The sequence below is a fragment of the Lactuca virosa genome, chromosome 1 (assembly GCF_052849685.1).
Source record: "Lactuca virosa cultivar CGN04683 chromosome 1, Lactuca_virosa_CGN04683_v6, whole genome shotgun sequence".
NCBI classification, from domain to species: domain Eukaryota; kingdom Viridiplantae; phylum Streptophyta; class Magnoliopsida; order Asterales; family Asteraceae; genus Lactuca; species Lactuca virosa.
In genome coordinates this window covers 37,891,956-37,919,280 of record NC_136426.1, presented here as the reverse complement: position 1 = coordinate 37,919,280, position 27,325 = coordinate 37,891,956, and the positions used below count along the sequence as shown (strand labels likewise).

The window sequence follows — 27,325 nt, the reverse complement described above, 5'->3', positions numbered from 1 at the left end:
TTTTCATTTAAAATAAGTGGTTTGCGAAACATTTGTAGTAAAACATCATCCGATCATATCATTTCATAAAAACATATCTCGTGTCTGAAAACCAAATCATAAAAATAATAATAATGTCAGAGTACAATCCCAGAACATCTCATAATGCGGAAAACCAATGCGTGTGTGTATGATGTGCCGCTACCGCGCCAGCTCCTTCCCCTTCGCTGAAGAGGTACCTGAAAACAAAACTGTAAACTGTAAGCACAAAGCTTAGTGAGTTCCCCATCGTCCTCATACCATACGATCATATAGCATACATACTGCCAGGCATTTCTGGGGTGCCTGACCTACCCGGTACGACCATTCTGGGGTGCCGACCTACCCGTACGGCCATTCTGGGGTGCCGACCTGCCCATGCGGCTATTCTAGGGTGCCGTCCTACCCGTGTCAAGCCATTCTGGGGTGCTGACCTACCCATGTCGAGCCATTCTGGGGTGCTGACTACCCTTCGGTCCTACAACCGAACCTCGAGGACTATTTCGCCTCCTACTACTACTGTCACATATATCATAGCAATATCTACTATCAGACATATCTGGGGTGCCCGACCTACCCTTCGGTCCTAACAACCGAATCTCGGGGACCATTCCCCCTCCTACTACCTCTATCTCGTATAACATATCATGCTAGCAGCTAAACATATCATAACATACTGTTAGGCATATCTGGGGTGCCTAACCTACCCTTCGGTCCTAACAACCGAACTCTATCACTATCACATATCATATCATGCTAGCATATAACATATCAGGTAGTAGCAACACATATGAATATCACAAATACAAACATCTATCATACGATCCCTACTGGTGGGCCGGCATTGTGGTCGTAGACCTACCGCTACTGGAAGGTAACTCACCTCGTAGTAGCTGCTGATCTGTGCGGGAACTCTCTATCTGCTGCTGCTGCTCCGGAAATCCTCCGGCTATAAATCCCACAAAACACACCATCAGAATCTGATATCTACTCTTTGGGTAAAATGACCATTTTACCCCTGATCAAGTCAAGTCAAAGTCAAAGTCAACTTCCAGTTGACCTGACTCGCCGAGTTGGCTTGCCAACTCGTCGAGTCCCTATCCTTCCATTTGTCCTTATACCCGCTTCTACTCGTCGAGTTGGGCCGTCAACTCGACGAGTTCTTCTCTCATATGAACGTCACATGAAAACTCATCCGACTCGCCGAGTTGATGAACAACTCGTCGAGTTCACCTTCATCTGATGAACAAGTTCTGTCCTCGACTCGCCGAGTTGATGAACAACTCGTCGAGTTCTGAGAAGATTGCCTTGGACTCGCCGAGTCCGTTCATGCACTCGCCGATTCCCTTGAACTTCCAGAACAATGGCTTACTCCAGAACGTTGGGTCACTCCCCGGGACTCCCTAAAATCCTTCCACACTTAACTGGGTCCTTATGACCCTCAACTGATATGGGACAGAACCTTGAACTCGCCGAGTCTAAGAATGGACTCGTCGAGTCGGTCACATCCCCTCACTAAAACTTCGATTTCTGATGTACAACCCTTGATCAAAAGATAGATCTATGCTTCTACAATCCACCTAGCACGTAAAGTTACAACTTGTACGTGCTTGCATGGGACTTTGAGCTCAAAAGGTCCTAAGACAAGCTCTTACATTGCATGGGGCCTTCTTTGAGTGCAAAAGCCACTCCTTTCTGCCTTGTAACCATTCCAAGGACCTAGATCCGAACTTCAACCCCTAACCATGCTTGCAATCATGGTTGGTGACCAAAATGGCTTAGAAAATCCCTAAAACCCCACAAAATGGGATCTATCAAAAGAGTAAGCAAGGTATAGACTTTATACCTTCTGTAGACTGCAAATGATGATCAAAACCGAATCCTTCTAGCCTTCTCTTGATCCTTCAAGCTTTTCCTTCCTTCCTTGGATCACAAAAGCACCAAAATCACTCCAAATGCCTTAGATTGCTTCAATAACGGCTAGGGTTTGCTATGGGGGTCTTCTGGGAGCAAATGGGACGAAGGAGGCCGAGTTAAGGTGTTTAAATAGGGTGCAAACCATCGGGTTAGGGTTTTTGTCCAAATAGGGTCTACTCGCCGAGTCCGGGACCCGACTCGCCGAGTCCACAGCTTAAACTCCGCGCCTCATCCCGCTTCTACTCGGCGAGTTGGTCCTTCAACTCGCCGAGTCCAAGACCAAAATGCAAAATATTTAAAGATTTAATAGAAAGAATACGTACCAAGAACCAGGTGCTACATGAATGGACTCGGCGAGTCGCAAGGTTGACTCGGCGAGTCACATGAAGATGGTCGTGAACTCGACGAGTTGGATGAACAACTCGGCGAGTCCGATGAAGATCACCATAAGACTCGACGAGTTGAAGAACAACTCGGCGAGTCGGATGAATTTTCCTTAGGATATGTATGCGTGTGTACCCGTTGAGTGGCAAGGAGGGAACTCGACGGGTGGCCTTAGAGTTTGAATGGGAATCGAAGGAACTCGACGAGTCACCCCGATGACTTGGCGAGTAGAATGTGCTTCAAGGAACTCGGCGAGTAGCCGAGGGTACTCGGCGAGTTGGGGGTCAACTTGGACTGTTGACCTTGACTGAGGACTTTGACTTTGACCAGGGGTTGACTGGTGGGTTATGGAGTACCTTATAGAGTTAAGGACTAATGAGTATATTGTACTATGGTCATAGGTGGTGGAGCCTGTGTCAAGTGATCCGAGAATTAAAGTTTACCTTTCGAGTCGGCATCTGCGAGGTGAGTTATCCTCACTATATCAATAGGGTCTATGGCACCAAGGCCGGCCCTTTATGATTTACATCCTGGTTTAGGATGGTTGTTATGTTATTGTTATGTTAGATTTCATCCTGGTTTAGGATGGTTGCTATGTTAGATTTCATCCTGGTTTAGGATGGTTGCTATGCTAGAGATCGGTTAGATCGGTTGTTATTGTATGCTACATATGGATTTGATCTGCTAGATCGGAATCAGGATAGATAGTATGTTATGCTTTATGATCTGTAAGGATTGGTATGCTAGTGACCCGTTAGGTCGGACTCTAGTTAGTAGAGGATTCTATGGTTGATGATCAGTGTAACAGATATGCCTGATGCTTTTATATGCAATATATGATAGTTATGTGTACATGGTTATTTGCTTGTTGGTTGGGTTGAGGCGGTCCTGCTTTGTGCTGTAGGCCAACATACCCTATGAGCGGTCCGGGGAGACTGCAGGCTACGAGACAAACCGGTCATGCTGAAGGCTCGGGATAGATTCAGATAGACTGTAGGCCCAGTAGGGCGGCCCAGTAGGGCGGCCGAGTCAGGCCGATGGCCCAGTATGCATGGATATATTCAGATAGACTGTAGGCCCAGTAGGGCGGTCCAGTCAGGCCGATGGCCCAATATGCATGATTGATTGATTGATTATTACTGATATGGTATTGTCAGTGTGGTATTGGTATTTTGGGGGTAGCTCACTAAGCCATCGGGCTTACAGTTTTCAGTTTATTGTTTCAGGTACTTCAGGGGATCGTGGCAAGGCGAAGGTGTGACCGTACCGCTCCTCATCCTTATGTTATGATTTTGGGACACTCTGATGGATATTGATTTGAAAACATTTGTAAACAATACAATTTGACTTTTATTTATGGTTGAAAAATTTTGAATTTGGCGTAAAAATTATGGATGTTACACCCTTCAACTTCTATTTATAGGGCTGAATTTCTGTGCTCACGTCGTGAGATTCTAATGTTCACGTCATGAGCTCAGTAGGTCACTGCGTTCGTCATTCGTCCACTTGCCTGGAGGGTGTCCGGTCTGTGCTCATGTCGTGAACACTGTGCTCACGTTGAGAGCTCTAACACAGCCTCGATGTTTATGTTCCGAACTTCAGAAATTCATATATCTCGCATACGAGATCCGTTTTCGACGTTATTTATATTCACGCGTAGGTGAGATTATGATCTACAACTCTCGTTTTGATTCCGTCGGCTAATTTTGACTTTATTTTTATTATATTATTTTTAGTAGGCCGGGACTGGAAAACTCCGTTAGAAATCCATAACTCTTTCATCTGACGTCCGTTTTCGTCTGTCTTTCTACCGTTGGACTACTATCGACGAGATCTTCAATTCTCATTTAGATTGTTTTGTTTAGAAATCACTCGATCTCATAATCGAACTTTGGGTTGCATACCGCTAAGTCGAAACTTAGAAAAATCATAACTTCTTCATACGAAGTCAGATTTAAACGTTCTTCTTATGCACACTCTCGGTTTAACTTATTCTATGACTTTCGCTTAGATCGCTAAGACTAAATATCGCTCCATCGTAAATTCACTATTTACGTCGCGTTGTGTCGTGCCAGTTCTGTTGCGAAACTTCGACAGGTCATAACTTCTTCGTTATAACTCGGATTTCGGCATTCTTTATATTTTCAGAAACCTTGCCACGACCACTACAACTTAGTTAAGATTATTCATTCTAAATAATCTTTTATCAAAAAGTCACTTTTGATGCTTATCGTCTCTAAATCGACTAGCCCGGATCTACGGGCGTTACAGCTGTGGATTTCAAAATTCGACTAGAGGCTTTGAATTGAAGAGATATAAGGAAAAAATCATTAGTAACTTACTTAATTCGTTTGTTTACATTACGTTTGCATTTATGAATTTCGTTTTTATGATTGTTTATGCTAAAGTCATGCGCTAAACACCCTACTTTCGTTTAGAGTAGAGGATCTTATAATTATAGTTTGTTAGTGGCTTTGGATTATATTGATTTGATTATTTATCATGTTAAGCTTGTTAAAAGAACCTTATGTGTTAATGACAATTATTTTTTGTTGATTAATGAGTTATTGAGATTGCATGAACATCTTTCTTGATTGCTAACCTCTTATGATTTTATGAAAACAAGATTATAAGCCTAGTGTTGTGAACATAACCTAAGGTTAACTAGAAAATAAATAAGTTAATGTGTGAGCTATATATGATGACCAACCATATATAAGTTAATTGAAGCAACCAATTTAATTAATTACTATTACAAGTCTTACTTGATTCGAATTGAACACTAGTAAACTCTTTAGTTTAATCACTTGATCACTGCTTGAATTGATTTGTTTGCTAAAAGATTAGTAATAGTGAACATGAACCTAATCACATTAGAAATTGGTAATTGATGATATATTAATCTATTGCACATGCCACGAAATCAATCATAGGAATAAGTGAATTGAATCTAAATGGAAGTCTATTTAATATTATTGAATCTAGTTGTCTTTTGTTTCTCTTTTTAGTCGTTAATTGTTCTTGCTAAGTGTTTAAGTAATTGCTTTAGTTTCTAGTCTTGTAAAACCAGAGAAGAAAAACCCCTCTTTAATTCATTGTTTAATTTAGATAATATTAGTAGTAATTTTGATTTTTTGCCATTCCCTGTGTTCGATACCTTACTTACCTTCACTAAACTGCTAATTGATAGGTACACTCCCTACCGCGTGCTTGTTTTTTATTAATGTAACATCCGGATTCCCATGTATTCTATGTTATTCATTTATTTTGATTTAGAGAGAAGGACTCGACGAGTCGACGCCTAGACTCGTCGAGTAGGATCACGATTTGCTGACTGGATTAATGAATGGACTCGACGAGTCGGTAGGGTGACTCGACGAGTCCGCGCTGAGGTCAGAAACCCTAAATCTGCGGGCCTGAGCCCTATTTAAAGGACCTTATAGCCTTCATTTGCGGCTACCAGTCCAGAGAGAGAAACCCTAGAGAGCTTGGGCGAGTTGTGTGTGAGAACAAGCCATTTTAATCCTTTTTGGTGTTGTTTTGCAAAGAATAAGGTGTTTCTAGCTAGAGGAGGTCAAGAGGGTTGCTAATCTGTGGTTTCCAAGCTTGGATCTGTAGTGTTGAGGTAGCAAATCGAACTCTCCTTCTGTTTTGGTTAAAATCTATGAATCTAGGGTTTTCTATACCCTTTTTATGGCTTGAATTGATGAGTTTATGGTCCCTTTATGTGTTAGACTTCAGATCTGGATCCATAGAGGTCCAGAGAGCATTATCCATCTTGCTTTATGAAGAGTTATCTAAGGAATGAACTTAGGTTGCCATTTTTTAGGCTTTTTCTTCAAAAGGAACCATATATATGTTGCATGAGTGTAAAGGTCTCACCTTTACGTGATTAGTGGGTATGGGAAGGTCAGATCTATAGGTTAGAGAAACGGATCTGACCTCAGAAGGTCATTTGAGTGTTGCCATAGATGTAACTCGCCGAGTTCATAAGTGGACTCGACGAGTCGAGTCGGGGTTGCCCTGCGATTCGTGACAGGAGTAACCCGTCGAGTGAAGGGATTACTCGACATGCCAAGTGAGGCTAGAAGGATTCAGAGGACCTGAATGGACTCGCCGATTCGCCCATGTGCACTCAACGAGTCGGGTCAAAGTTTGACCGTTGACTTCAGCTGACCTTAGGGTTTTGGTCAAGCTGATTCAAGAGAGTTCTGGGAGGGGTAGAATGGTCTTCTACCCATCATTAGAGATGAGATTATGAGAGAGTATTGATTAGGGATGTTATTCTGTTGAAAGGAGGAGGCTAGATCAGGTATCCGACCACGGGAGATTATCCGACATCGTACGAGGTGAGTCTTCTCACTATACTGTACCTGGAGTGGTACCTATGTGTGACCGGAAGGTCTTATATGCTATGAGATGTATGTGCTATATGCTGTTATGCTATGTATGTGTTATGTATGTTATGAATGATAAGGACCGGAAGGTTAAGATGATATGGACCGGAAGGTCAGGAGGTTACGGACCGTAAGGTCGATACGGGTAGGACCAGAAGGTCTACCAGGATTTCGGGACGGAAGTCCCCTGAGACACTTGGACCGGAAGGTCCCACAGAGTTATGGCCTTGAGTGGCGTATGTGTTGTATGTGGTATTTTGGGGAACTCACTAAGCATTTATGCTTACAGATGTTGTGTTATGTGTTTCAGGTACTAGCGAGGATCGCGGGAAGGCGCCGGCATGATCCGTACACACTCATGGAGTTTATGTCTTGAGATTCTGGGATATGTTTTGTTATGATAACATTGGATACATTATGTTTTGATAATGTCTTATGAATAAAAGCATGTTTTGAAAATGAAAAATTGTTTTGGAAATTTACTTTGTTACAAGTTGGTATCAGAGCCTTGGTTTGAGGGATTCGGATGCACCTTCGGGTGTATTTGAACTCAAACTGAGGATTTGAGAAAGGTTTTCGTAAACTAAACAATTTTTCTAAATAGTAAAAGGATTTGAGAAAAGCAGAAGGAAGCAGTGTGTACGATCAGCCAGCGCCCGAACGGTGATTTCCCAAAATACCCTTACATTATGTGTTATGAGATATGTTATGATATGTTATGCATGCTAGAGTAGGCTAGGTATTCATATTAGGACTAGAGTGGCCTGATTTGTGATGCCTTAGCCTAGGAAGATTTCTGCTGCTATGAGATGCTTGAGAGTAAGTAGGTAGCAGTGAGGAGCTTATGAGAGGTCTACCAAAGGGTAGCCTATGCTAGCGAGATGTAGAGTACTTGTGATCTGGGATCCTAGGAGGAGGACTTGGGGTGAATACTGATGCGGTGTGAACGGTAGTATAGGGCCAGTACTACTGAAGACACCGGATCAGTGCGCAGTCCAAGTAAGAATCCTTAGGGTACTAGGGAACAAGTAGGGTTGAGTTATCGAGTATAAGTATGCTCGAGCGAGTCTTTGATATTTTATGTTGTATTTCAGAGACATCATGGTTGGGACACGTCACAGGCCTGAGACGAGCGGCGTGAGTGGCGAGGAGCTTCGTCAGATGATCCACGATGAGGTGGCTGCGGCGATCCGAGCCGAGATTCCGAAGATGTTTGGGTCTATCAAGACCACATTGATTGAGACCTTTGATGAGTGGTACGCAGCGATTACTGAGGCTGCAGCTGCTGCAGCTACTGCATCTGTTGCTGCTGCTAGACCTCAGGGAGGTGACTCGATGTTGTTCCGGGAGTTCAGCAACATGAAGCCACCGGAGTTTGATAGGACGCAGGATCCGATTGCTGCGATGAGATGGATTTCTGATATCGAGGGATGCTTCTACACCTGTTCGTTTCCGGAACATTTGAGGGTTTGGTTTGCACTGAACCAGCTTCGCTTGGGAGCGAAGGACTGGTGGAAGTTTGTGACGGCAAACTTCACTCTTGCAGAGATTTCGGAGGTGACCCGGGAGAGGTTCACCGTCATGTTCAGAGATGAGTACGTTCCCCCGGTGGAGAGGGAACGGTTGGCACAAGAGTTTTTGTCCCTCAAGCAGGGGATGGAGTCAGTGACTGTGATCACATGGACGTTCCATAAGAGGGCGTTGTTTTGCCCTGAGCACGTGTCGTCTGAGCAGGCACGCATTAGTCGGTACTTGAGCATTTTGAGGAGGAATATCAAGGAGTTCGTGGCGAACTCGTCATACTAGACATTTTCTGAGCTCCAGGCAAATTCCCAGAAGAGGGAGATTGAGCTGGAGACTCAGGCCCGGGAGGAGGCCGAGTCTCAGGGGAAGGATCGGCAGCCGGCACAGTCTCAGCCGGCAGCCAAGCGGGCAAAGCCCGCCGATTCGAGATCTGGAGGCCAGAAGGGCCGCACTTGTGGGAAGTGCGGGAAGGGACATGATGGGGTTTGTCGATCAGGTGCTTTCTACAAATGTGGCAAGGAGGGGCACATAGCCAAGGATTGCCCCAAGGGGTTCATGGTTTGCTTTCAGTGCAACCAAACCGGACACCGGAAGGCCGAGTGTCCGCAGCTGCGGGGGTCAGCACAGGGAGCACCGCATGGATCTGCCCCTGCTGCCGTGCGAGCTACTGAGGTTCGGCCGGTGAAGGCCGAGGCACCGAAGGCTCGCGGGAGAGCCTTCCAGTTGACAACGGAGGAGGTCCGCGCAACGCCCGATGTCGTGGCTGGTATGTATTCTTTCATTTATTTATGCTGAGTTTGAGATATTGTGCTTATATTATGATATGCGTAGGTACTTTTCTTGTGAGTTCTGTACCTGCTTTGGTGTTATTTGACTCGGGTGCGAGTCGGTCATTTGTGTCTTTAGCGTTTAGTCAGCACGTCAGTATCCAGCGGGAGGCATTGAGTCGAACTCTATGAGTTTCCATAGCTGACGAGCGAGCGGTGTATGCTACGGACGTGATTCGAGGATGTGTACTTGAGATCTTCGGTGTTGAGTTCCCGATAGATCTGGTCTCAATTGCGATAGGGGACGTGTGTGTCATAGTGGGCATGAATTGGTTAAGCCGATTTGGGACTGTTATAGACTGCGAGCGACAGTTGGTGACGATACGAGACCCTAGTGGGGGAGTACTTACGGTGTATGGTGAGGGTACCCGTTCTGGGTCAGCATTTTGTTCGGCTGCCAGAGCGAGGCGGAGCCTACAGCAGGGCTGTAGCGGGTTTGTGGCTTATATGATGGGTTCACGGGTGGCCGCAGAGGGGTCGGGTTCGGTTAGTGATGTGCCGATAGTGCGTGAGTTCCCAGACGTTTTCCCCGAGGAGTTTCCGGGTGTGCCTCCTGAGAGGCAAGTTGAGTTTCGCATCTATTTGGTTCCGGGAGCGGCGCCTATCGCCTTGCGCCACCAGAGATGCAGGAGTTATCCTCACAGCTTCAGGAGCTGTTGGGGGAAGGATTTATCAGGCCGAGTAGCTCACCTTGGGGAGCGCCGATCCTTTTTGTCAAGAAAAAGGATGGTTCACACCGGATGTGCATTGATTACCGGGAGTTGAACAAGTTGACGGTCAAGAACCGTTATCCACTACCGAGGATTGATGATCTATTCGATCAATTGCAGGGAGCATCTTGGTTCTCCAAGATAGATTTGAGGTCTGGATATCACCAGATGAGGGTGCGGGATGAGAGTTCTGGGAGGGGTAGAATGGTCTTCTACCCATCATTAGAGATGAGATTATGAGAGAGTATTGATTAGGGATGTTATTCTGTTGATAGGAGGAGGCTAGATCGGGTATCCGAGCACGGGAGATTATCCGACATCGTACGAGGTGAGTCTTCTCACTATACTGTACCTGGAGTGGTACCTCTGTGTGACCGGAAGGTCTTATATGCTATGAGATGTATGTGTTGTATGCTGTTATGCTATGTATGTGTTATGTATGTTCTGAATGATAAGGACCGGAAGGTTAAGATGATATGGACCGGAAGGTCAGGAGGTTTCGGACCGGAAGGTCTACCAGGATTTCGGGACGGAAGTCCCCTGAGACACTTGGACCGGAAGGTCCCACAGAGTTATGGCCTTGAGTGGAGTATGTGTTATATGTGGTATTTTGGGGAACTCACTAAGCATTTATGCTTACAGATATTTTGGGGAAGGCGCCGGCATGATCCGTACACACTCATGGAGTTTATGTCTTGAGATTCTGGGATATGTTTTGTTATGATAACATTGGATACATTATGTTTTGATAATGTTTTATGAATAAAAGTATGTTTTGAAAATGAAAAATTGTTTTGGAAATTTACGTTGTTACAATTAAGTTAGTTAGGATTAAAACTAGTACATTTCACACGTATTAGAGAATCACCATGACAACCAACCATGGTGGCTACCGCCCTTATTGCCTTTTCTGCCACCACCAACCACCATGTGTGGGTGGCTATGTGTGTTCGGTATGGTGTGTGTATGTGCGTGTTTTAATGTTGAGATATTGTATGAGCATTCTTGGCCGAAAAAATCAAGGAAAACCCACCACCACCACCTTGAGGTGGTGTTTGCCACCTCCTGCCACCCTTTTTGGTGGCTGTTTTGGTATTCATTGTGGTGCTAGTGTATGTATGAATGATGTAGGAACTTTTATGTGAGCTTGGATTGTTAGATTTATCACTCGAAACCACCACTACCGCTGTAACATCCCAAAAATACAACCCAAATTTTTTTTTGTTGAAAACATTACTAAACCATAATAAAAAATATCAAAAGATAAAAACCGTAAATCGAGTATCTCAAATGTCATAATAAATTATCAAATCAAAACTAGTGTCAAGATCATATCAAAATATCAGAGTCAATCTCCCAGGCTAAAATGTGGTGTGTGCCATGTCATCATCCCGAGCCCTTCCCTTTGCTAGCTGAAGTACCTGAAACCAAAATTGAAACTGTAAGCACGAAGCTTAGTGAGCTCCCCCAAACTACCACATACCATACAATAACATATAAAGCACATACTGGGCCTTGCCCACTGCATCGGACCGAAGTCCGCAACTGCATCGGACCTAAGTCCGGAACTGACTAGGGCCTTGCCCACTGCATCAGACCGAAGTCTGGAACTGCATCGGACCGAAGTCCGGAACTGACTAGGGCCTTGCCCACTGCATCGGACCGAAGTCCGGAACTGGCTAAACATAGGATAACATAATCATGACATATAACATAAACATATATACTGCATATTGCATCGGACCATAGTCCGGAACACATAACTCATACCATGCCTGTATCACAAAGACATCAAGCATACTGAACTACTGCATCGGACTGTAGTCCGGAACTACTGCTAACTAAACAAGCCGACATTGTGGCCGTAGACCCGTTCCTACTGGAAGGAAAACTCACCTCGTCGTGCTGTCTACTGAAAAGCTGATCGGGAACTGTCTGACTGCTGCTCCGGTAACTCCCCGGCTACAATTCCCATAATACACATAATCAAACACTGATAACTAATCTTAGGGTAAAATGACTATTTTACCCCCTGGTCAAAGTCAACAACCCGTTGACCTGACTCGCCGAGTTGGGATGCCAACTCGTCGAGTCCCTAACTTTCCTTCTAATTCCTTACCCGACTCTACTCGCCGAGTTTAGCCACAACTCGACGAGTTCCCCTTCCTTAGTGAAATCATGCCAACCTTCAATCGACTCGCCAAGTTGCATGAACAACTCGTCGAGTTCACCTTCATCATAAGAACACGTCCAGTCTGTGACTCACCGAGTTATATGAACAACTCGTCGAGTCTGTTCTTACGGGTAAAGAGATTGCCTTGGACTCGCCGAGTCAGGGCGTAGACTCGCCGAGTCCCTCTACACTCAGATCCATGTCTTAACTCACTGAGTCTTTACTCCACTCACTAAACAGACTTGCTACCACTGAACAGGGAATCTAAGACTCGTGACCTGACTCGCCGAGTCAGAAGAATGAATCGCCGAGTCCTTTGTATGCAGATTCTATTAAGTCGATTCTAATCAGTTTTAGTGCATCCAATTCATAGATCTGGGTTTCTGGGACTATCTGAACACGTAAAGTTGCTAACTTTACGTGTATCTATGATGCAATGAAGCAATAACCCTCAAACTTGGCTATTAGGGGTTACATGTCTAGAACAAAGCCATGGCTGCCAAAAGGTAGCCTTCTTGAGCTCTTGGAACTCAAGAGAGGCTAGATCCGAGATATGGCTTGATTACAAAGCTTCATCACTAGGTATTTGGGGTTTTTGAGCTCAAAACCATCAATTTGGGGACAACTAGATCTAGCAATACAATAACCAAGATGAAAGCTTTATTACCAGAAAGGATGGCCAAAAAGGAGTATAATCTGGATATACTTCTTCTTCCTTGAGCTCTTCTACCTTCTCCTTCTTCTTCTTGTTCAACAATGCACCAAGATTCCTTCACAAGGGAAAAGATCACTCACACACACTTCAGGGAGGCTAGGGTTTCGGGAATAAGTCTCTGAGAGGTGAAGGAGGCTGGTTTGGGGCTATAATGGTGATTAAATAGGGTACACACCCTGAAAATTAGGGCTTCATCCAGACTAGCGGACTCGCCGAGTCCGGAAGATGGACTCATCGAGTCGCCACACCAACTCCACGTGCTGACCCGCTGCTACTCGACGAGTTAGGGCCACTGACTCGTCGAGTAGCTTCTAAAATAAGAAGAAAATAATGTTTTAAATGCATACCAGGAACAGGGCGTTACAGCCGCTGTATGTGGGTGACTGCCGCCACGGACCGCTGCCGATCGCCACTGCCTGAGGTGGCAGTGGGTAGTGCCCGAATTATTAAACATTTAATGAATTAAGCATTTAACTTTAGAACGAGTAACACGAGCTTAGGGTTGGAAACCCTAATTAGGGTTTAGAAAACGCTAATGTCAAGAGAACCCTTGTTTTGGAGTTGGTCGGGACCCTCGTTAAAACTATTAATTAAACTTTAAATAATACTTAATAATGCCCTACAATAAAGTTAATGCAATATTGGACTTAATGAATTAAGTCCATAAGGGGTTAAGTGTGGAACACTAACCCTAGTTATTATTTTATGTGGAAACCCTAGAATCGGGGAGCTCTATTTTAGACAATGATCAGGTGTGTAATTGGGCTGTTGATTGGATTATTATTTCACCCGAGAATGACTAAGTCAAACCTTAATCAGTCCTACCCTTAGGTGATTAAGTCCTTAATGGGTTAACTGTTCTTACTTAACCCTAATCATCATTTTATGTGAAACCTTAATCGTCATTTCATGTGAGGTAGTCACTGTTGCACATGACTATAACCTGTGATCGGTTATTGACTCAAGTATCTTCTTGTAGGTGATTGGAAGTGAGTTGAAGCAGGTAGAGTTCTTTGTTACTAATGTGGTTACCTACGTGTATATCGAGGTGAGTTTCGCCTCACTGTATTGTGGGTCGAAGGAACCAATATCGGCCCACTAGTTTTGGTTATCTGTTAGTAAAGGGATACCTTAGGGGTTGTATATAGTTATGTAGGATAGACTGAGGACTCTTGATCTAAGCTCTCTTACATGTTCCTTCGTTGGTTGTGGTTCTAGAGTAGGATCACCTGTTTGGGTGACTATCTTACCTCTGAGTATATACGACCATGCATTCCTTGGATTGTTGATATTGAATATGCTGGTATGCTTTAGTAATTTGTTAGATCTGTGTTCTGGTATTGAGTATGTTGCTATGCTGTAGTGATCTGTTAGATTTGTGTTCTGGTATTAAGTAAGATGCTAACTTATAGCGAACTGTAGAACTGTATGTTATATGTGCTTTTTGCTTATCATCTATGGAGTGCCCTTAGGGACTGTCTGTGGTTATGTAGGATAACCTGAGAACTCTTGGTCTAGGCTCTCTTGACTATTCCTTTGTTTGGTTGTGTCTTTAGAGTAGGATCATATGTTCGGGTGGCTATCTCACCTCTGGTTACTTATGGTTACACATTCTATAGAGGTTGGCTGGTAGCAGGACTGTATGCTGTGAGAGGACTAGTAGGCGGTAGTGAACTATATGATTGGTTTTTGCCTATATTATGTAACTACTTTTCTTGATTGTTTATATGCCGACATGTTGTGATTGGTTTGGGTTGAGGTGATCCTGCTTTGTGTTGTAGGCCAAAATACCCTGTGCGGGCCGGCTGTAATCCGTAGGCACGGAGGATCGGGAAGAACGGTAGGGTTGAGGTGGTAGGCCAACAAACCCTGGGTATTCTAGCCTGATGGATGATTAGACCCGTTGTATATTGACATTCCAACCTGGGGTATTCCATCCCGAGGATGACTGGATCCGGAGGTTGATTGGGCTAGTGATATTCCAACCTGGCAGTTGATTGGACGCGACATGTTTGACCGTATATGTTATCCGTTTGTGTGGTGGTATTTTTGGGGGAAACTCACTACGCTTTATGCTTATCCAATTGTTTATTGTTTCAGGTATCATTGGTGTCTATGGGTAGGCGAAGGCAGGACTGTACACACGCCTCAGCAGCATTGAGGATTCTGCGTTTTCTATAAAACTCTAATTTAGAATAAATGTAATTTGGAATAAACAGTTTTCTTAATAATGGATTTATAAATTAGAAAGTTTTACCTTAATAAAAATGAAAAATCTTGGTTGTGAAAATGGGACATTACAAGTTGGTATCAGAGCCCTGGTTTGAGTGAAGTGGAGGAACACTTGTATGAATCCAGTCTCAAACTAGGATTCGAGAGTTTTTGCAAAAGAAATTATAATAAAAGAGTTGGGTTAAGGACATGGGCTCGATCTCTTGTCATGTTCTTGTTTGATTGTTGGCTTGGGATCGGGAATGTGGACCTTGACTTAACTTTGATTTTTCAGGAAGATGTGATGTGTACAGTCAGCCAGAGCCCAAACAAGAGAGTGGTTCCCAAAATAATCATACTTGTTATATTTCTGTGTTTTGATCTTGATGATATATGATTTTTCAGAAAAGCATGCTAGTGATAGGCTAGGGATCATCATAAATTGCATGATAGAATTGCCTGATTATACGATGCTTGATAGCCTAGGGTTCTTCTTGTATGAAATTGACATCATTACTGAAGTTGCTTGGTGTATGCAGCATAGTTGTACATAACTAAGATTCTATTTCCTAAGAATGTTTGGTTTAGCCTTATTTCATGTTCTTGTTTGATGAAGGGCTTAGCGTAGAATCAGGTATTCGACTGCCTATAGGGTCCAACATTATGTATGATTAGCATACACGAGTGATGCAGGGTCGGTGGAAGTTTCATGGATGGGTTGTGTGGGGTTAGCCGACCAGTTGTTTATCCTTCCTCTAGGATGTGAGAATGGAGTGTATGTATATTCTAGTGAGTATTGTTAGGGTTGTTGCGATAATCCTCTGATATAAATACAGGTAGGTGTGGAAGGTAGTATGGGCCCGTACTACTGGAAGCACAGGACCCGTACGCGTAGCAGGGAAGTCACAACCCCTAGGGTTTTGTTGGGAATTGGCCACATGGTGTTATATGTGTTTTATCTTATATCTCCCTGGTTTATTTTCAGTATGACAATTATGAGACGATTAGAGGCAGGATCCGAATCTGGTTCAGGATCATATGGCCAGAATGGGCCAACATTGACTGAGGACCGGGTCAGGGAGATCATTTGTGAGGATGTTGTTTCTTTTATACGGGGGCAGATACCTCCCAAAATTGTAAAACAAAAACATGAGGAGGTGCATGATCATGCCTTCGCCTTGCCGTGATCCTCCGAAGTACCTGAAACACAACCCAAAACTGTAAGTCCAAAGCTTAGTGAGTTCCCCCAAAATACAGATACATAACAATTAGCACAAATATAATAACAACGTGCAATGGGTCCACAACTTAACAGACTGGATTAACCTTGATCCCACATCATAAGTTTGGCTTGCCCTTGACCCACAGCTTATGTCTGGCTTGCTCTCCGTCCTGATCAGTCTTTGGACAGAATACCTCTAAGCCCTCAGTACGAGTCTGGCATGCCCTTCCCGACCCTCAGCTCGTATCTGGAATGCTTATGAGTCCTCAATATGAGTCTAGCATCCCCTCAGCTCATATCTGGCATACTCCAGGGTTTGTTGGCTACAACACGGAGCAGTACAACCTCAACCCAGCCCATACAATATGTCAACATATAAATAATAATATCATATACAGGTAAACAGATAGTATCACAGGTAGCCCTACAAATCTACCAAACTAGCATATCAAAACTAGCATGCATGTCTATACCATACTCAACATATCAACAATTTCAGGTTATCAAACCAATGGGCCGACCTTGGTGCCTTCGACCCGAAAGTACAGTGAGGAAAACTCACCTCACAAACAGTGCATAACTGATAAGGTCTGACTCCGAATCTCAACTCCCGACTCAATGCCTACAACCACCATGACCAATTCCATCAAATCCCGAAATACCCAAGATTCCCTCAAAAGTCAAACTTGGTCAACCATGGTCAAAGTCAAAGTCAACGGTCAAGGTCAACAGTCCATGTTGACCCAACTCGTCGAGTGCACCCATGAACTCGTCGAGTTTCTACAGTACTCAGAAGGTCGGGAAAACCCTAGCCAACTCGCCGAGTTGGCTAGAAAACTCGCCGAGTTTTCGCAGCTTAACACATTCAGTTGATTCTTCGATTCTAGGAACTCTAAGGCTCAGATCTAAACTCAAATGTTGTCTAAAAGGATAAATCTTCCAACTTTATCCTTTGGGGTTATACCAAGTGCTTAAAAACCCCTCCACAAGGCTTGAAAACTCAAGGTCTTGACCATTAAGCACAAAATCCTAGAGATCTGAAACCCAACCTTTCCAAAAGAGATTCTAGCCTCAAAAACGTCCCAAAGTTTGGTGCTTTATAGACATGCATGTCCAATGCATGTCTTGAACCCAAAATGGGTCAAAAAGAGAAAATGTGACCTAAACTCCATGCATGACATCAAAACTTGGCTAAAGACCAGATCCAAACCATTATAAGGTCACCTTGACCTGGAGATTCATAAAGTTGCAACCTTTATGAAATCCATCCATAGCAACATCCAATAATAAGGAGAAAAATGGACAAAACTCAAGATCTAGCTACATAAAGGAGTAAAAATCGGATCTTGGACACTTACAAAGGTCAAGAAGAGTGCCAAACTGAAGATGAGAGCTTTACTTGCTAGATCCTTGCCTCCTTCTTCTTACTTATTCTCCTTTTCTCCAAAAATGCCACACTAGCTCACAAAATGAGAGGGAAGGGTGATTAGGGTTCACAAGGGCCGATATGGGGGTTTGGAGGCTGATAAAAGATCAGCCTTAAGGACTTAAGGAGGTTATATAGGGTGCAAAACCTTAAAATTTAGGGTTTCCCATCCAGCCATCAACACGTCGAGTTTTCCTCAACAACTCGACGAGTTGGTCCATAAAAATGCGCGACCCAAAAGCGCTTCAACACTCCGAGTTGAGGCTATCAAGTCTTCGAGTTTAAAAAGGGAAACTTGCTTTTAAAGAATGAATCTCATACCTAGAAATCGGGATGTTACAATAATTTCATATTTATATGTATATATTTCCTTGTACACTGTATTTGGAAAATCGATGAGAATCATGCCAACCACATTATTAGGCTTGGTGCGCTTCTTCGAGTTAACAACGGATAGCCCGCTAGGGACCGAGCAACTTGCATTAATTGTCCTTCAAACAACACAATGCACTCTCCTCATTGACAACATCATAAAGAACTTCGTCCAGAAGCGATAACAATATCGTAGAATTAGTCTTTTCTTCTTGTTGCTTAAACTTTGCTTCATCAACACTTCCGAGCGTCTCCCCTCCGATTGGAAGCCAAACACCTTTTTGTTTCAACAATTCCTGTATCTTGAACCTTAGGCTAAAATCTGGGGAACAATCTTATATGCAATAAAAACCAATCAATATCGACACTATATTTCTCCAGACAACTTTCCTTACACACATGACATAAGATACAAACCATATGGACACAAAACGTTATAAAATAAGAATATATGCAATGCATAATTTTTAGAAACCACGTGGATGGTTTATGTAATTGACTCTAAAGACCTTATAAATGCTATATTAAAACAGGGACAGACCCATAATTTTTTAGAAGAGGGGGCAAAAAATAATTTAATTTCCTTTATGGGGGCAAAAAGTTTTAAAGAGTAAAAATATGTTATTTTGAAAGGGCAAAACAATTTTTTTAAAAAAATATACCTACTTATTATTATTTTTTTTTTTGTTGTGGGGGCAATTGCCCCACTGCCCCATTGTAGGTCCGCCTATGTATTAAAACCGGTTAAAATGTATTAAAATATTTGATCATGTTTGATGTGAATGAAACTAATTTAGAACTGCATGATTGATTTTAACTAATTTAATTTTGATGAGTTGTTTGGAACTTTGATAACATTTTTATATACATTTTCTATACTAAAAAGGCGAAATTATGTTAGAAGTTGCTTCACATTGTTGATTAGGAGTTTGATAAATACAAATACAAAGGAAACTCAGGCAAGGCTGTTTGAATTATTATGTTCTAGAAAAGACAAAGTTTAAAGGGACCCGTGTTTTTGGATGATTATGGCATCCAACTTTTGGCACCGTCCCATCAAACGCCATCATCACTTCTTATTGGTCACTCCATTCCATATTTTATTGCAAAGTAATCTTGAATTTCTATAATAAATTATAATGAGAACGTTATGACATAACAAAATTTAAGAGCAAAGATGACTAGATCCAGTTTTGGGACAGTTGTTTGAATTATTGTTATGACATGGTATTCAAGTTGTGATTTCTTCGTGTTTAACTTGTCATATTGAGATGTTTGGTTTATTTGTTGTCTGTCATACCAATCTTTCCTAAAAAAAAGTAGTTGGTTTGATTCGAATGTATAATGATAGAATCGGACCTTATAGTCTTTACTCTTTAATATCGGCAAATGAGCAAAGTTGGGCCCAAGTTTGAAAAAGCCTAAACAGGCTGACCCGGTTCCTACACTGGTTTAGCTGACATACTTTTCAATTAAAAAAATCATCCAAACTCCAAAGTATGGTCTGAACAGAAGCCCAAATATGATCCAAAGCTTCCAAAGTCAAACTGATAATAAACTTTGCATTTGTAAAGGTCTTTTGTTTATACTTTTACTAAGGGTAAGACCCATATATTATATGGGTTAATTAAAAAAATTAAATATAAATGTTTAAATATTTAAGAACCTTAGATTTATAAGAAAATAAGAAAAATAATGAATATTAAAATTGATTTTTTTTATCTTTTAAATTTTGATAAATAAACAAAATAAACTAATAAGCTTTAATTTGAGAATTTTGAAATAAGAAGGTAAGTCCATTAATGAAATTGATATTCATTTATAACTACATTTATTGTAATTATTACATTAAAATATTATGTGAAATTTATTAAATTAGAAAAGCCATAAAATGATATGTGGAAAAGAAATTAATTTAAAATAACCACAAAATGACATTTATTAAACTGAATGAGAGTGTGACATGTGGCAAAAAAAAACTTTTATTTATTAGAGTAGATTATATTAGTTATATGTTAAAACCACATTTTTGGCTGTTATATGAAAAGTAAGTGTAAACTTTAACCGATAATAAATATTTTTGGTAAAACTAGATAAAATATGTAAAATTATATAAAAGGGCACGTAAAGATTGGTTTTTTATTTTATAATTAATAAATGATATATTTGAAAAAAAAAACTCAATAAATTTGTTGAAATGCTAGTCTGAGTAGATTTGAAAAAAAATCATATAAGTTATTTTTTGATTTGACAAACCTAATATCCTAAAAAAGTCAAAAAATAAGTCATTTGTGTCTTGTCAAATATAACCTAGATGTTTTTCACCCATATTATTTTTGATACGAAGGAACTTATGAGTGTCAATTTCACACTCTTTAGATGAATAAAATGAGTTTCCAAAGCCTATCGCGGCTTCCCTTATTGCCGATTGTTAAGGGAGGGCCTCACCATAGTTAATGTGTTATTTTCTTTTTATCTATGACATACATGATTTTGATATATCAAATTAAATATGTTAGGACGGTAGCACCAAATGTTTAATATTGAATCAGTAATTAAACACATAGTTAATGTGTTATTTTCTTTTAGTAATGGTTTAATATTGAATCAGTAATTAAACACCAAAATAATACATTAAGTTTAATACAAAAGATATGCAAAAATTTAATAAAAGAAAGAATGGAACTATGGAAGAAGTCAATAATATGATTAAATAATGTGCAATTAACATATACATTATATGTATATAAACTTTCGTTTCTGTTCTTTTTAAGACCGCATCGATTTTGAAACGATCTAGTCTTTTTTGAAACTGGTCTCAGAACAGTTCGTTTTTTTTCCAGACCGGTCCCAGATAGTTTTGAGCCGGTCCACTCGATCTTTTTTTCGGGACCGGTCCGAAGCCAATCTTTTGGCTAAAACCCTCCAAAGTTTTATGATAGAACTTGGAGCATTTTTTTCCTGTTAGGCAGGAAGGAGTCGTTGCGGGTTGTACAGCTAGGATAGGGCGGTACCGGCAATACTGCTAGGAAACGTCGCCGTGAACAATGGGCTTAGCGATTTGGAGGCTTTATTTCATTCGAACGGGTTGGTGAACCTGTGAGTTAATTCACATTCAAAGTGATTTTGAAAATTCAATGACATGCATGAGAAAGAAGAACATTGATTCCTCCCTCCTCCACCTTTATTTATTTATTTATTTTTTTGCATGTGATCTGTTTATTTTTTTTATTATAGTAATGATCAATCTTTACGTAACTTTTAATCCATTTTATCTAATAAATAGTTATTTAAATTATAAAAAAATGACCACTCAAAGCCAACCACGTATCCACCACAGGATCACAATTGTGAAAATGGGTATGCCATCCAATATTTTCTTCAATCTGATGTTTATCTTTTTATATTCTTTTGCTTTTGTGCACAAAGTTTGTCTTTATTGATCATTTATTGATCACTGATGAACCGGTTACAAGGGTTTATCATTTACGAGTGAAAATAGTCAAAAAGGCACTTTCCTTGTAACGGATGCTTTATCAGTTATCTTTTTATTTTGCATTCGAGCATGGACTTAGTTTCCTCTACGGTGTATGCATTGGTTATAGTTTCATATAAATTTTAGCATGAATCGATCTTTTCATCATGTATTAATCATACAATCAATACATCTATTAACTCTTATAGATACATTATAGCATTGTGTTTGCAACGCACCCCATCACGGAACAAAGTAGAAAAAAACAGCCCCAGGTTATGATCGTTTTCAGAATGGCATTAGCATGGGTTTTAGTTCTAAATAAAAATATCAGATTGGTGCATGAAATCAAACTTCAAGTCGATAGTCTAGATTCAGTGACACATAACATAATTGGATTATGCCTTTTTTTTCCTGACTTTTATCTCGCCACCAAAATCGAAACTGATTGCCCATTTACTGAGACATTTCCCAAATTATCATCTCTTGCTGAATCTGGATCATGCCTCTCAATGAAGAAGGCTGGTCGTTTTGGCTCAGGTAGATGCATATTTTCATTTGTGAGCATAGAAATAACTTCTGACATGGTGGGTCTAATCATAGCATGATCTTGAACACACAGCAGACCCACATGGATGCATGTCAGTACTTCCTTTGGAGTGCACGAATCTTCCAGTACTTGATCCATCAACTCCAAACCTCTGCCTTTATTCCACAGTTCCCATGCCTGAGACATTTATGCAACATATATAGAGATGTTAATCAAATGAAGAAACTCAAATAACTTACAAGCCCTAGAAGGTTGAGTGGGTGTTCCACATCATAGGTCCCATGATTCATCTTGCTGCTTACTATTTCAAGCAACAAAACACCAAAACCAAACACATCCGTCTTTGTTGAAACAGAGACTTCTAACATATACTATGGGGGCATATAACCACTGTATATCAATATATCCATTCAAGACTCACTACTAGAAAATCTTAAATTACCTACGGCACAATCCGTAGGTATACGGCTTTACCTACGGAATTATGACGGAAAATGTGCCGTAACATAATCGCCCGTGGGTAAATGTTAGCAACGGATTACCTACGGAATACCGACGACACTTTTCCGTAGGTAATTTACCGACGGATTTCCTACGGATTATTGACGACTCAAATTTTTCTACGGAATACCTACGGAAAGAAATAGCGACGGATCTCCTACGGATTATCAACGGGACCGCTTTCATTGACATTGACTTTGTTACCTACGGATTTCCGACGGAAAAAATTACCAACGGTATTTCTGTAGGTATTCCGTCACTAAAATGAGTACAAAAATTTTAAAAAAAAAGAATTTTTTTTCTGCTTAAAATGCAGAAAAAAAAATCCAATACATTAAACTTATAAAAATAAACTCTTATTTTACCACAAAACTATTAAACATTATAATAAACATTGTCGGTTATAACATTGTACTTTAGTACAATTCAATTAATTCTTGCCAAAATGAAGTAAAAATTCATTAAGTTAAACTACAAACGCCAAACACATTACTTAGTGTTTAACACATTATAAAAAAACATCATTTTTCAAAAATAAACATTACAATAAACGATATCATCTATACATTCAAAGTGTCAACTACTAAGTGTTTAACACATAAAAAATGAGAATCATTTGGTGGATTACCGGGTGGTTAATGAATTCTCACATAAAAGTCGCAAATTGTTTTTCAAGTTGTGTTTGTCTTGTTGCCTTGCAACACCCACACCTAGAAAAATGGTTAGTCAAACACATATAATTAGTAAATGTTGTCAAATTTTAAACCACAATAGGAGCAAACTTATTTATGGGGAAACATCCAAATGGTGAAAAAAATACAATGTTCATTGAGAAATAATCCCACAATCATATTTATACAGTTAAATACAGCAATGTACTTTTTTATTACAACATTATACTTTCATCTCTTCACCTTCCAACAATGTTTTATGTAAAATTTATCTTGTTGGATAGATTTCCAAAGTATAATGCTAGTAATGGATAAAATAAAAATAGGATGCAGGAAACAAACCGGATTTCAAAAAACACAGACCAGAGATAATAAATTCACACCAAAAATTAAAAATCAGGAACAATGTTGTCAATGTATGCACAAAAATCAGAAACAAGCTTGGTTATCACAGATATCAGAACTCATCAACTATATGAATGTATGAATCATAATTATAGCTAAAAACAACCTCATAAATCATAATTTACACAAGTCAGCATGCTTATCACATAAATTATAGCTAAAAATCAGTCAAGTCACATATCAGCATGCTTATCACTGAAATTATAGCTAAAAACCACCTCATAAATCAAAATTTACACAAGACCTGCATATAAATCATAATTTAGATAATCATCTCTATTGATTCATCAAAACAAGATCTTATTTCGTATTTACCATTGAGCCATTTTGTTTGAGATGAGGCAAGCTGGTGTATATTCTGGGATTTTATCAGGAGGCCCCATTTGTTTCCATTAGCAAGAATCAAGAAGATTATGAAGAAATCAAGTGTAGACATGCAGATGATTTCAAGAGACTTGTGTTTTCAAAAGCATGTGAGCTTTTCATCGAAGAATTGACTAAAAGATCTCGGAATATGACCCTAAATGAAAACAAACAAATGTAATGAAATTGAAAAGGGGAATACCGTCCACAAGGCCAAAGACAACTCATATGTGATACTTCAATGTCGCCTGAAGGAAATCAAAAAGAAGAATTAAGAGTAAAGATCCAGAGAGAGAGAGAAAGAGAAAGAGAAGAAATTGCATACGTGGAGATGGAACTGTCAAAGGAAGGTTGTGCGGCGACGACGGGGCTGTGCGACAGCAACGAGGTTGTGCGACGGCGACGGGGCTGTGCGCCGGCGATGGAGCTGTACAAGTCACAGACGGGGGCGGTCAAGCCTGAGTTGTGGAAAAACAAGGAATAAAACACGCCAATCAGCGATGGCGAGGCGGCGTCGCTGGATCGGACGGAGGCGACGGTGTCACTGGCGAAGAGAGAGGCAGTCGGCGATTGTATGTAGATCGGAGAGGAATTGGAAGGTCTCTGGGGATCGACGTCGTGGTAGCGAAAGAAAAGAGGGAAAGCAGATAAGGAATTGGGATGACAGAGGAAACCTAGGAGGGAAATTAGAATTTTTCGTCAAATATCCCGCTAAAATGGATTAATGGATTAATGAGTGAGTACTTTTCAAGTTTTCATGGATAATAAAAATGGATAAAACTCAGATTATTTATTCTAATCTTTGAACAACTTTTATTGTTTTGAAAACCTTAATACGATTAATTGTATTATTATGGATATATTTTGTTTTCATATAATTCGATTTATAAAATTATAAAGCTTTAGTTATAGAGATAAAATATGTGAATCAGGTTTGAAAAAAAAAAAAAAACACAATACATATTATTTTTAGGTAAATCGCATAAAAATTATTATATTTTGACTTTTCTGATTTCAAAACTATTTTTTTGTTTAAATTAAAACATTGATTTTTCTAATTTGTTTTAATCTTGATCACTTAAGTGGTTACGTTGCGTGACGTGGCACGCTAATTTGGCACTCCATGATGATGTGGCCGCTTTTGTGGAACTAATGAATTGTGGTGTGCGCTGACGTGACATTGAGCGTCAAAACGGGAAAAAGGGATCCCAATGATTCATCATTATAATAGAACAACATTTACCAAAGCAACGGAAAACCTGATGTTTATTTCATTGTCAGATAAATTGCTTACGAAGAATATATAGAATGATATTTAAGATCAACGTTATCTTGAATGTTAACTAAAAACCATCTTAAACCCAAAGACCATCCAAGGTTTCAGATCTCTCTCTCTCTCTCTCTCTCTCTCTCTCTCTCTCTCTCTCTCTCTCTCTCTCTCTCTCTCTCTCTCTCTCTCTCTCTCAGAAACACATACACGTACACAGACATACATACACACATACATATACACATACATACATATAGACACACTTAGAAACACATACACATACACATCCACACATACATATAAACACACTTAGAGACACATACACCCATGCATACACATACACACACATATATACATACATACACACACATAGACACACTTAGACACACATACACCCATACATACATACATACACATAAACACACTAAAACACACATACACCCATACATACACATAGACACATTTAGACACACCCACACATGCGTACACACATACACACATACATGTGTTTATGTGTGAATGTATGTGAAAGGAGTAACGGTACGAAATGAGTAATAGATCGAAAGGTGCACATGACTATACACACATAGATATTAGGTATAACTTGGTGAAAGTATAGATAATCATGTCTAGTAGAGGTGCTAAAAAAATGAAGCGAAAAAAACGACGTTCGGTGCCAAAAATGTCATAAATAAAGAAAATCCGTAGGTAACCCCCCCCCCCCGGGGTCTTTCATGCCAATATAATATCACATAACATATCAATTAATAAAAGAATGGTACACACATAACATGTTCACATAATGGGTCGGCCTTGGTGCCTTAGACCCATAGGTATGGTGAGAAGACTCACCTGACACGAATTCTGAACTGACACTTTGCGACCAAGTATGCCCCACGTGCTGCTCCAACTCAACTGCCTAAAAGTGTCATACCATAACTAGTCATTACCCCCCGCCCCCCAAAGTCAACCTTGTTCAACTTTAGTCAAGGTCAAGTCAACAGTCCATGTTGACCCTAACTCGCCGAGTACATCTAATGACTCGTCGAGTCTCTCGGGATATAGCCCACTCGCTGAGTCACCGGGGTGGCTCGTCGAGTTTCTAAGGTTTGATCGAAATTCTAAGGCCACCAGTCGAGTTTTCCCCTTTTGCGACTCGACAAGATCACATGCATCATCAGCTGGGGAAAACCTTAACCGACTCGCCGAGTTGTTCCTTCAACTCGTCGAGTCTACGGAAATCTCCATCGGACTCGCCGAGTTGTTCATCCAACTCGTCGGGTCCAGGCCTATCTTCATATGACTCGCCGAGTCAACCTTGCGACTCACCGAGTCCCTACAGTCCTTAAGCCATACAAACTCTTTTAAGCCATGCAGTGGCTCTAAATTACAGATCCAAGCTTCTAAGGCCTGCTTTTCACGTAAAGTTGCAAACTTTACGTGCACACATGGCTAAAAAGGCTCTTAATGTCAAATCCAAACTCACAATGGGGTTTCACACTCAAGGAAGGCTTCATTCAAGGCCAAGCTCAGAGCTTTATGACTCTAAAACCCAAGCAGAGTCCAGATCTGAAGTTACAACTTCAGATCTAGCTCATATCCCACATAAACCTCGCAATCAAGCCATAAAAACCCTAAATCTCAACCAAAAGAGGTCTAGAAGGAAAATGAAGTGAAGGTGGCGACTTAATACCTTCAATAATGCTAATCTGAGGTAGACTTCTGATTCCTTGCTCCTAGCCTCTTGCCCTCCAAGCTCTTCTCCTCAAAGATCCACTCACCAAGGCTTAAAACACACAAGGAAGAAGCACCACACGGATTAGGGTTTTCTTAGACTCTCAAAGGACTGTAAAGAAGCCAAGGGAGGCTTATGATTCCTTAAATAGGGTGCACAACCCCGGGATTTAGGGTTTCATCTGCCAGCTCCTACTCGTCGAGTCCCCTCTTGGACTCGGCGAGTAGGTCATTAAACTTCACGGACCCACCCGCTACTACTCGACGAGTAGGGAGACCAACTCGTCGAGTAGATCTAAAAACTCAAAGGATTCAATATTATTAATACCTGAGAATCGGGACGTTACACATACGTACAAACATACACATACACATAGACATACATACACACATACACGTACACATGCATATACATAGACACACTTAGAAACACATACACATAGAAACACATACACACATG

The 27,325-nt window shown here is 40.8% G+C and overlaps 1 long non-coding RNA gene across 2 annotated transcripts; it reads right to left on the bottom strand.

The window, feature by feature from the left end:
* Positions 1-21,512: 21,512 nt before the first annotated feature.
* LOC145105294 (uncharacterized) lies at positions 21,513-24,592 on the bottom strand. 2 transcript variants are annotated; one of them, XR_013707274.1, is made up of 4 exons: positions 24,187-24,592; positions 23,814-24,109; positions 23,051-23,132; positions 21,513-22,098 (listed from the first exon to the last, which is right to left on the bottom strand). It is a non-coding gene; the product is annotated as an uncharacterized LOC145105294 (long non-coding RNA). The 2 variants fall into 2 exon arrangements; XR_013707269.1 differs by having other exon boundaries at positions 24,064-24,109; positions 24,187-24,588.
* Positions 24,593-27,325: the final 2,733 nt, after the last annotated feature.